Raw genomic sequence first — 12,426 nt, 5'->3', positions numbered from 1 at the left:
GGTAACGGACTCCAGATTTATCCAATGGGGCTGAATTTTGGATATGTTATAGTACACACCAATTGGAGCAACTTTCATGAAGAATGTGGCCTCATCCGAGCTATGTAGGTTGCTGAAACAAAGCTTGCAATATGACCTACGGAACTGGACTGGCAGGGGGCTGTAGCCATAATGAATTTGTCTTTAAGCTCTTCATCAATTCATCCAAATTAGGCCTTAACATGCTTGAATTGCATGAATTATGTTCTCCAAAGCCATCATTGTTACCTAAAGCTCAATTAACTGAAAGATAAACACAAAAAGGATTAAAAGCACAAGTTTAACTCAAAAACATAACCAAATCATAAGCTAGAAGGGTAAGAAATAATATACAATTATGAACCGATCAAATACCCCCAAACCTAGATTTTGCTAGTCCTCGAGCAAAACAACACAAAACAAAGTTAAAAACAAAACTAGAAGTTAACTAAACCACTTTCGTAGGTAACTCGATTGCATTTAGCATATGCAACAAGCCTTTAAACCTCTAGGCATCCTTAGTAGGAGGAGTTGTGTCTCCTGAGGGTTTAACAGATACGATACCCACAAACGTTTTACTGACTCTGTAAAACAAAGTAATTAGAAAACTTAAAGATTGTTAGTCCTTAAGCAAAACCAAAAACAAAAACAAACACAAAAACACAAAGAACTTAAAACAATTTTTCCGAACATTTTCTGAAGAGAAATGACTCATGCACATGACTTAAACGTTTTAACAATAAAAGCTCAATTTTTAGACATTATTTACAAAGCGGCAAAGTTCTAAACACAATATGCTCAAAGTGTAGTAGTGTGATAGCCAAATGCAACAAATTCCCCAATCTTAGTTTTCACACAATTTCAAAAATCATACAAAGCATAAGTTCAACTTCAAATCTCACCAAAGTTGTCCTCTCACAAATGAATCACTCAGAAGAGTGCTATAATGCACACTCAGTTATAAACATGAGAATAGAGTTAAACCATAAGGGACTTAACTCGCAATAGAAATATGAAGAACTTGCATTAATATGATCTCAAGAAGGATGTCAAACACTTAAAAGTAGAAAAATGAATGCAATTCAACCACATGACATTTAAGATCAATTTAGGTCTTTAACATGGGTTGTAATGGGGCCAAGGGTGTAAGGTGAGTAAGAAATGAAGGATATGGATAATACAAAGTCCAAGGAACTCGCAATGCAAGAGCATAAAATAATTGTTTACAAGACTTCGAATCATCACGATTAGATTTTTTTCTTTTACCTGATCAAAACTCCTTATACCCTTCATTTACATTGATTCACTCCTTTCCTGAACAACCACCAATTTATTTTGAAGGCCCAAAAATGAAATTTCATTCAACCACCACTTAATCACAACTTTTCTCTTTTCTTTCACCAATTGTGTGATTTTTTTTTTCTTCGAAATTCCCAAACTTAGTATGAAAAACACATCCCAATTAAAGCTCATGAGTTCTTTAGAAAGGTAAATATTTGTTTTTCAGGCTAAGGCGAGGAAATATAATTGGTTAAATGAAAGAAAAGGTTTACATGTAGGCTCAAAATGGTTAACAATGGAAAATCATGCTTAAGCATGCATAAGGTTAGCTTGAAAGGCACAAACGATCCAAAGAGGGCCTTAATATCACTTCTTAAATGTCGTGAAGTCAAATTGCATAAGAATGAATGACTTTTAAGTGTTCAACCAAATCAATAAATAATGAGATCAAACAACAACTTTGATGACAAGAAAATAAGAGTATGTATATAACACTCATGAATTGAAGTACAAGGCTCAAAAGCTCACTTTATATGGTTATATAAGTCTAATTTGTGCTTGATACAATTCTTTGGGTCATGCAAATCCTTTAATTGGAAAATTATGAAACAAATGGCAAGTGTAAAGAAGGTTTCAAACATATCATGCTAGAACAATGCCAAATTTTTTTTTATTTTTTAATAAAGAAAAAAAAACACTAAAATAAAATGAAATCCAATTTTTATTTAAGTCATGCAAACATTTATCACTATCTCATCATAAGTGTTCGGAAAGTGGCTCAAAACAAAAACAAAACAAAACAATACTTAAAATAAAAACAAGCAAAAAAATAAATAATTTTTTTTTTTTCAATTATTATTTTTTTTAATTTTAAGAAAAACCAAATTTACTTGCTAAACTCCAATACCCCCAAACCTAGAAATGAACATTGTCCTCAATGTTTAAAAATTAGCCACAACCAATGTCATAACAACAAATGAAGGGTATTAAAGCAAATAAAAATCACAAAACATACAAAAATAAAATAAAACAATTACAAAATAAAAATTACAAAACAAACAATCAAATAAAATAAAATAAAATAAATAAATAAAAAAAACACGAAACAGTAAAACACTCAAAACAGTAAGCCCTAACAGATAGTCTTACACAAACTGAAACCCAAACAATTGAAAGCCCAACCCAAAATGAAATTAACCCAACAACGGTAAAACCCGACCCAACATGAAATCTGAAGCCCACACGTTTAAATTTAATTTTTTTTTTAAAAAGATAAAACGTGAATTATGAGCGCAAAGCGGGATTTCTAAAAAGAGGGAATGTGGTCCCTGATGTCGTTTCATGGATAGTCACGGGCAGAAAGCAGGAGCCACGTGTCGACGCATAGAGGCGCCGCAGATCCACAAGCGAAAATTACGGGCTCATGGAAAGGCGCGACAACTTTGCTGAACGCGTCCGTTCAGACAAAGCAAGTCGTGACAAATGTGTTGGAAACGGTTGGAAAGTGAGAAGGTTGTGGGACTCGAGGAACGCTGGATATTCAGAAAACGCTTAGACGCTGCAACGGCTAGGGTTTGTTTGTCAAAGACTACATCTATAAGAAGGAAAAAGAAGGGAAAAAAAAAAACAAAAAACAAAAAAACACACAAACTCAGAAACACAAAAGAGAAAAGAAGCAAGAAAAAGAAAAAAAAAAAGTGAGAAATCAAATGGCTTCTTCCTACCCCTTTTCGTTAGATCTCAACCTAGCTCCACCGACTCAGACACGAGGCCAAGCAGTAGCACCAGTATGGATGCCCTACTTTGCCTCCGCACGGGGGCCTGTGACTGTCAATGACTCAATACTCCTGGACAACGATGTTGCCATTGGAGTTTGCAGAAATTTAGTGACTCCCAAAGATATACGTGTGTTCGGGACAAGGGATGACAACCGGGTCACGAGTGATGCCCTGGCACTGAGCGTGCAGAGTACAGCATGTGTCGCAAGTTTGGGTCATCGCCTACTTGCGAAGTCCCATGAGGTAGAGGTGCTTAAAGCTCAGTTGGCGGCGGAGCGAAGTTTGGTTGAAGACTGTCAGAGTGCTATAAAAAGCTTGAAAAGGGAGAGGTCAAGGATTGTGGAGGTGAATCGACACCAGCTAGAAGTATTGCGAGACGAGAATAAAAATCTATCAAAGATGGTAGAGTTGTACTCTCGCGACATGAGAAAGCAACTGGAGGACCTAGACCGACCGGGTAAACGCAAGCAAGCGGATCGCGAGAGTAGTTACGCTCAAGCTAAGATTGCGATCTTTGGGAGCTCAAGTGATGAGCCCCAAGAGGCTGTGCGTGAAGCCCCGGAAGAGGACAGCCAGAGGGCCAAACTCAAAGCTCCAATGGTCGAGACACCAAGCACCGAGAAGAAATGATTTCCTACTGCATTATTGTTGTTTTTATTTTATTTTGTTGTTTTTGTATTTTCGTTATTTTGTTTCGGAAATAAAATAGTAAAGTTGCAGAAGAAAAAAAAAACGGAAAAGAAAGCACACTTCCCAAACTTAAATAAAATAAAGACGACAAACGGAAAAGAAAACACATTTCCCTAACTAAAATAAGATAAAGATGATAGCCGAAAGGGAAAAGCAAAAACACAAAGCTCTAGAAAATGAAAGTAACGGGCAAAAACATTAAACACCAGAAAACACGGAAAAAAGAAAAGTAAAGTAAAAGTAAAGGTGCTCCCCCTTGAAGCGATTAGGTCGAGCATGCCCGGGAAATCCGAAATGGTGTTGGCTCTCTCTCATCAGCATATGTCTATTTAAACCACACCTCTGCAAGCGGATGATACCCAGCATTTCTTCCTGCAAACTCAAGGAAAAACATCAAAAAATTCAGAAGCAAAACAAATGGCATCCTCATGCACTTACCTTGATGATCTCAACCTTGAGCTCTCACTTGCACCACCGAATGCCCAGACAAGGGCTCCTCCAAACACTGTCTTTCCGAACTCCACATATCATCACGGTACGGCCTCAAACTTTGCTGAGGTAATACCGAACTTTTCTGAGGCAATGCCGAACAGAGCAGCGCTGCTTGGAGGCATGATTGGCAGCAAGCTCACACCGACAGATCATCTGCATGTGGCACAGAGGTCTGACAAAGCAGCGGTGGAGGAGTCCAATAATTTAACTGTTCTCCATGCGGTCTCGGCTACCAATTTGGGTATGCGATTGCTGGCGAGAACACGGGAGTGTGCCGCGATGAGCGAGGAAATAACTTCCTTGAAGGCTATGGTGGCGGACTTGCAGAAGCGGCTCTACTGTGCCAATCAGCACGTGGAAGCACTGCAGAGAAAAAATGAGGACCATGTGGAGCTGCTGCAGATTCTGCAAGTAAGAGAAAATAGAGGCAAGCCATGATGAAGAAGAAGAAGAAGAAGAAGAAGAAGTTTTTTTTTTTGTTTTTGTTTTTTTTGTTTTTAATGCAGCGTTTGAAATAAAAATGTGTTTTAACACTTAGAAATAAACTAACTAACCATACCACGTAAATAAATAAATAAACTAACTTAACAAAACAAAAACAAAGACTATACATAAAAGAAAACAAAGAAAATAAATAAATAAATAAAACTTAATTTAAAAACACACGAATATACAAGCAACTCACGGATGACCAGTTAAGGGCCTCAGAAAACACAGCCAGGGGATCCGGGAAGGTTGGAGGGGTCACAATGGTCCCACTTAAAACCCAAACTTCTTAGACACCGAAGGTGTCGCCTAAAGAACTCCTAGACACTGTATTGACGGAGACGCTCACTGGAGTTACCACGAGTCAGCTAATATAAAAAATCTTTTTTAATTTTTTTTTAATAAAAGAAATAGAAAATTAAAATTACTGAAGTAATAACAAAACAACTAAAGAGAAAAGATTGGAATACTCCCCCTTGAAGCGATTAGGTCGAGCATGATGCATTTGGAGGTCGCGACTTCTCCCACTGCTCCACACTCCCCATTCTTATGATTGAGGTTGCCATCTCTCTCCATTTTTATTAAGCTATCATAAATTGCTAAAACGAACACAAAAAACTTGAAACATAATTAAAGGATTACGAAATATAAAAAAAAAACTAAAAATGAAAAGGAAAAATCAACACATGTCCAATTCCATGCTTCAAAGCAACAAGCACCAATGGGTTGTGTAAGCTGGGACTTAAACCCAGTTCTCTTGCTTGTTGGGCAATTGTCCTTTTCTGTTGGACTACAAACACAACTTGTCCATTAATGTCATTAACTTTAAAACTTGAAATTGTCCAGTTAAGAAAAAAAAAATAGAGTAGGAAAGCCAAATAGAATCAAACAATGTTACCGATCCCCGGCAACGGCGCCAAAAACTTGTTGTGTAGATACAGCTTCACCAAAATGGATTCAGTTGCATCCTCAACTTGTGATACTCGCAAGTGCACGAACCGTTCGGTAGTATAGCGTATGTAAGTGCGAGGTCGATCCCACGAGGATTGGTGATTGAATGATTCAATTCATTTTCCCTACACAAAACAGAAATGAAAAAGAAGGGAAATAATAAAACAAGGAAGAAAGAAAATAACTAACTCAAGCAGATAAGTTCCCAAGTTCAATTAGATTAACGGATTGATTCTAGCTAATGTATGATTAAGCCATGGTGTGTGGTCATAACCTTGTGTTCCTAATTCCCTAATTTGATCATTTGTTGTCTAACCTAAAATTAAGCATTAGGAACCCATTAAGCATAGAAGAACAATTTAAACAACCAAGCATGTATCTAATCCCTGTTGTCGAATGTCCATACATACTCTTCCTATTCATAGTTCAATTCGAATTAAAGTATGGTGTCTACTCTTAATTCAAACCAAGATAGCTAACATGCAAGCCTAAATGGTGATCAATCATTCAAACTAGCATATTAACTTATAAGCATAATGAATAAGAACAAAAATCATAATTGAAACTTGGAAACTAATCAAACTTGAAACTAAAGAAAAGAATTTACATAACAATGAAAATTAAAGTAGAACTTGGAAAGACTTAAAGGAAAATTTCAGCACAAAGATCTCATTATAACAATTGAAAACTAGAAAGAGAAACTAAGAGAATTTGAGGGAGAGAAGGGAAGGGAGCTCTAGAGAAGTGTTTGAGAGCTCCCCCCCTTGGGGTGTTATTACAAGCTTAGAGAACATCCCTATTTATAGGCCTAGGGGAAGTGAAAATCAGAATTCAATAAGACTAATGCATACAACACTTGAATTATAAAATCTGAAATGGTTGATGCACTTGTATTAGAAAATCTGAAATGGGTGATGCACTTGTATTAGAAAATCTTGAATTGGTTGATGCACTTCACCACTAAATCCCACCAGCAGCCCTAGCTCATCTTCATGTCACCATGACCAAGCTTCCAACCAGAAATGATAGCTCATACCTAGCTCACCATGACCAAGCATCCAACCAGCACATGCTGAGGTCAGCATGACCAGCAACTTCAAGGGCTTACAACTTGGGCTTCTCTTAATCAAATTAGGACTTTAAGCACTCTAAATTGAAGTTCAGAATGTCTTCTTTCCAGCCATATGTTATTTGGGCCAATCCAAGGTCGGAGGAAGAAGTTAAGGCCGAAACAAATTGCTAACTCATTTTCCGCGCTGATAAGATCCATCCTGAGCATGGTTCTGTGTTTTGCTAGGTAACGGACTCCAGATTTATCCAATGGGGCTGAATTTTGGATATGTTATAGTACACACCAATTGGAGCAACTTTCATGAAGAATGTGGCCTCATCCGAGCTATGTAGGTTGCTGAAACAAAGCTTGCAATATGACCTACGGAACTGGACTGGCAGGGGGCTGTAGCCATAATGAATTTGTCTTTAAGCTCTTCATCAATTCATCCAAATTAGGCCTTAACATGCTTGAATTGCATGAATTATGTTCTCCAAAGCCATCATTGTTACCTAAAGCTCAATTAACTGAAAGATAAACACAAAAAGGATTAAAAGCACAAGTTTAACTCAAAAACATAACCAAATCATAAGCTAGAAGGGTAAGAAATAATATACAATTATGAACCGATCAGTCATATCTCTATATGGTGTGACCGTGTGAATCTAATCTCCCATTGTGTTTGCTTGTTTTGTGTAGGGAGTGAGTGACACAAACAGCAATTTCTTGACAAACAAAAGTTACATCAAGATTCAAGGCATGCCTGCTTGCAAAAGTTAGGCCATCTCACAGCTGTAGCTGCATAAATTAATCAAAGATGACCCATAAAGCAAGCATAACCCTGTTTCTGTGTTTGCGTTTCTCCTCATTCCAACTTCACCAATAACATGAAAATATCCTACTTATATATACAATTTTGCTCCATATGTGGCCAGCAGCAATCTCTGTTTAACCTAAAACTAATACATCATTCAATATATTTGATAATGCAAGTCTGCCCCACTAAGAGTAACCCAAAACAAATGAAGTTATCAGAGCATTCAGGGAAATGGGTGAATCCATATTTACTGCATGACCTGTGTCCTTGATTATCTCCACCTTTGATTTTGGCCCCAACTGCCTGTAGATTGAAAAGAGAACATTAACAATAGGTTCAGATTGGTTTCAAATCCCGATTAAATTTGATCATGAAGATGAAATAAATTAGTTTAAAGACACCTTTGCAGCTGATAGGCCAAGTACACAGGGAAGACATCATCTTTGTCTCCCCAAATTATCAATGTTTCCTTCACACAAAAATAACATTCATTTACAAGACTGAAGAGAAAGATTAATTAGGCTAAATTTTTAAATTATGGCTGAGTTGATTACCTGAGTTAGAATAGGAAGGTCTATATCTGCTTTTTTCCTCAGCAAGTGCTGTGCTAGCTCTAATTTCTCCTTCCTGTGTTGTTTATAGGTCACCTGCATATGCAGCATGCAAACCTTTATAAAATTTAGGAATTTATATATCTTACAAATTCAATGCTATTAGAATTAGGAATTAGTGTGACGGATAAATGTTCACCGACCAGGCACATCAATCATTACATTATTGACAATTTGACAATATAACATACAATTATGCCATGACGGATGCCAATACCACTGAAGAATAAATAACTATAATCTACCATGTAAGGTGGTGTTCTAAAAATGAAGGAATTAGACTCACATTGATGAACCCATGAAGGAAAATATCAGGGACCCACTTAGAAGGGCCAGGTTTGTGCATTGTCAGATTCACCAAGAGCCTCAGATCGTGAGCACTTTCAGGTACAAGGAGATTCAATGCATTGCTTCCAACCTTATTGATCTGCTCTCTTTTCTGCTCCTCTGTCTCCCAACCCCACAACTCACAACCACAACCTTCTCCACCAACTCTGGATGCATCTCAGCCATCCAATATGCCACATACCCTCCATAACTTATAGAGTAAACAGCAAATCTCTCCACCCCTAATGTCTTCAACGCTTCTGCCACACATTTTGATTGGAAAACCTCTGTCCTTTCAGGCCTGTTGGTGTAGGATTTGCCAAAGAACAATAGATCAGGTATGTATAGATTGAAACTTTGAGAAAGTGAACCCACTTGATGGATGAATTGCCACTTTGAATTGCCACCATACCCATGAAGCATTACAAGAGAAGGCTTATTGGACCTCCTAGAATTTGCAACCCAAAAGTTCATTGTAGTTTGGTCATCTAATTCAACTGTGCAGGGACAAAGACCACATAAACTCAAGTATAGAGATAAAAGTGCATCTGCAAGTGTGATTAGGAGTGTGATTGGATTCAAATAAGGTAAGATGGAAATCAAGAATTGAGAAATGGCTATGATGGTTGCAAGGTAGAAGGAGAGGACATTATACAATTTTGGGTAAGCCATGACCATAGATTAGAACTGAGAATATGAGTGCTCTCTGTGTGATTGCTTTTATTTTTTAGCTACTTAAATTGGCATATTGTGCTATGCTTCACGCATTCACCATACAAGACTTAAAAAGAGAGTGAAAGACATCTCCCATTTGTGAGGTAGAGGACAATTATATAACCCACTTGCATGTTCTTTTGGATGATGAAAACAATCTTCCCAACCCTAAGGCCCTGTTTGGTGGGCTGAACTGGACTGGTTAGGATTATAGTCCATTTTAATTGAAAAAGTCTGGTCCAGTCCAGTCCACCAAACAGGGCCTAAAATGACAAAAAGGAAACAATGAGATTGATCTGTAATTGTAAGGATATAAGGCTGGAGAGCGCGAATGACGCTAACCAACTGGACTTTCAATGTCTATTTTGAATAAGAAATTACTGGAAAACAATACTAAGATAGTAAGTCACAAAATTCACTCAATGTCTATTTTGAATAAGAAATTACTACAAAGCAATACTAAGATAGTAAGTCACAAAATTCACAGCTCAAAAAGAAAATGCTCTCGGTTGGAAACACATAAATACACAACTAAACTACATTGAACTGGGAATATGTGGGTTCATATGATTTTTTTCTAGAAGGAAGAAGTGATCTGCCATACTTTCCCTTTGAGTCCCTTTGCGTCCGTTCCCTAGCTCCTTGTTTCTTCTTCTTCTACTTGGGGTTCACCATTCTTGCAATCTCTGAGTCACAAAATAATCAAATATATTGAAACAATTTATAGAAATACAAACATATGCAGGAAGCAAGCAAGCAAGCAAGAAACTTACGGCATGAAGCTGAATTTGACCTGAAAATACCAAGCTTTGCGGATGTACACATCGCGAACAGTTGAATGCAAAATCTCGATCTTGCTACTTCCTCTGCTTCCAACAACAATTCGGAACGTGGTGATCCACAGAGGCTGACGATCATTCCTCCTGTAGTCATAGGCAGTCTGGACAAGACAAAAATCCCAGCCCCCCAAATGAACCAAATACTCTGTCTGAACACCAAAATCCATGTATGAAGGGTACATTCTTTCCAAACCCGGAAGCACCAACTTTGGGGTTAAAGAATATGCTTCACAATCGAAGAAAAATTCAATAACCACCCCAAATATATTAGATGAAGCATACATTCGATTACCTAAAACCACCGCCCTCCCTCGGAAAGGAAAATGTGATAAGGCCATGCGACTAGATAAATCTGCTTCGACATGGCGCCATTCCTTAGTTCTTACATGAAATGCAATGAACTTAGATCCTAAGGCGCATCTTAACGAAAGCAAAATATTGTCGTTGTAAACAGCATAACCAAATATCTCCACTCCTATATCATAAATAAAGGAGGGAACAGGTGGAAGAAACTCCCAACTGTCATGAAGGAGTGAAGAGGACTAACTTGCATGCCCTGTCTCAGCAACACATACAACTTGGAGCCACCGAATAACTCTGTAGCATCACAGAGACAAATGTTCGGGATGGAGTAAGTCTTCTTGTTGAAGAAGGTGGTTACAGGATCAATCAGTGGGGCTTGATCTTTGCCATAATTAACTCCAATTGCTCCTCCTCCTTCCCCCATAATTTGTCCAGATCCTTTTTGGATTTGAATTTCATATATCTCACCTTGATATGGGCTTGCACAAGATGTCACCAATACATATAAAGATTTATAACCATGACCCTCCATGTACGCAAGTAAGCACGGAGAGACTGAAACAAGGTGATTAATTATTTAGCACAACATTGAAAGTCCAATCTAATGCAGAGAAAGACATAGTAGTTTAATTCATCAAGCTAAATAAACATATTTTGCAATTATATCAAACCCTAACTTCAACTCTCATGACACAGTACAGCTAGAACTAACTAACACTTAAATCATGACACGTGTTAGGTAAAAAAAAATTTACCAACCTGATTGTGGGGTGAAAATGGTGGGTTTTTAACCTTGCTAAATTTGGAACATATGTCAGCATCGTATTGAAAATTTTGCATGCCTTGTAGACCACATTATGGCTTAGGTTGCCAGACCTATTAGTCAATCATTCATGCGCAAGTGTTTGTGCTTTATTTCAATTTCATGTGTCGCGAAAATGATGTTTCTGTAGTTTGTGTCCAACTCTAGTTGTTATTTTTGCGCATATTGTGCAATCTTTAGGGTGGAATTAACTTGTACTTTTCAAACAAATTAGGTTCCTCAATTTCTACATTTTGAGTGGAATAATAGAATAGAAGGTGGGTTGAATAATAATAGAAATGAAAACGTATGGCCTTTGGCAACTCGTACAAGATTTCCGACACTATTTATTATCTCAAGCTTATAAACAATCATACTGCGTACTTTGAGATATACTTGTATCTGGTTTCAGATATATTTTCTGTGTATTTTGATTTGTTGGTTTAAAGGTCCCAAGAGAGGCGTGCATTTAGGCAAAGTTGGTACTAATTGAATTGTTGCCTGACCTAGTTGTTATTTTATTTTAAATAAATAAATAAATATATATATATATAAACCCTAAAATGATGATGTTCACAAGTGGGCATTTAAAAATAAAAGCATCAAAAGAAACACAGATCGTTGACAAGGGATTGAAGAGATAAGAGATGCTGACCTGCTTTGGATTGAGAGGAGAGAGACCCGGACGCGGACGCGGACGCGGAGACGGTGGCGTTGGGCTGAGAGACTGCGAAGAGCGATGGGGAAGAGCGATGGGCGATGCTGACCTGCTGTGGATTGAGAGGAGAGAGACGCGGACGCCGACGCGGAGACAGTGGCGTTGGGCTGAGAGACTGCGAAGAGCGATGGGGAAGAGCGATGGGCGATGCTGACCTGCTGTGGATTGAGAGGAGAGAGACGCGGACGCCGACGCGGAGGCGGTGGCGTTGGGCTGAGAGACTGCGAAGAGCGATGGGGAAGAGCGATGGGCGATGCTGACCTGCTTTGGATTGAGAGGAGAGAGACGCGGACGCAGATGCGGATTGCTGGAAAAAATCGTCGCCGTTGGATTGCTGGAAAAAATCGAATCGGAGAGCCCAGCAGCAGCCACGTGGCAGAGAGTCCTGTGCGCGGCACTGTAGCGCTACTGTAGCGCAGATTCATGCAAAAAAAACATGTTCCTATGCAAAAATACAGATTCAAGACAACTCAATTAAATAAATTGAAACAGATTCAAAGCTAACAATCGAACCTAAAATACACAGTTAAAAAATCAGAAATTAAACT

At 38.1% G+C, this 12,426-nt stretch overlaps 2 pseudogenes across 2 annotated transcripts; both read right to left on the bottom strand.

Annotated features, from left to right (window-relative positions):
• Window positions 1-6,357: 6,357 nt before the first annotated feature.
• On the bottom strand, window positions 6,358-9,196 carry LOC110768892 (uncharacterized; annotated as a pseudogene). Its single transcript, XR_015834425.1, has 4 exons — window positions 8,462-9,196; window positions 8,119-8,211; window positions 7,966-8,033; window positions 6,358-7,867 (listed from the first exon to the last, which is right to left on the bottom strand). The product of XR_015834425.1 is annotated as an uncharacterized LOC110768892 (transcript).
• Window positions 9,197-9,587: 391 nt separating this feature from the next.
• On the bottom strand, window positions 9,588-11,951 carry LOC110768909 (uncharacterized; annotated as a pseudogene). Its single transcript, XR_015834419.1, has 3 exons — window positions 11,816-11,951; window positions 9,990-10,913; window positions 9,588-9,902 (listed from the first exon to the last, which is right to left on the bottom strand). The product of XR_015834419.1 is annotated as an uncharacterized LOC110768909 (transcript).
• Window positions 11,952-12,426: the final 475 nt, after the last annotated feature.

The sequence above is a fragment of the Prunus avium genome, chromosome 3 (genome assembly GCF_965620075.1).
Source record: "Prunus avium chromosome 3, drPruAviu1.hap1.1, whole genome shotgun sequence".
NCBI lineage: Eukaryota > Viridiplantae > Streptophyta > Magnoliopsida > Rosales > Rosaceae > Prunus > Prunus avium.
This window is presented reverse-complemented; position numbering and strand designations above follow the sequence as displayed.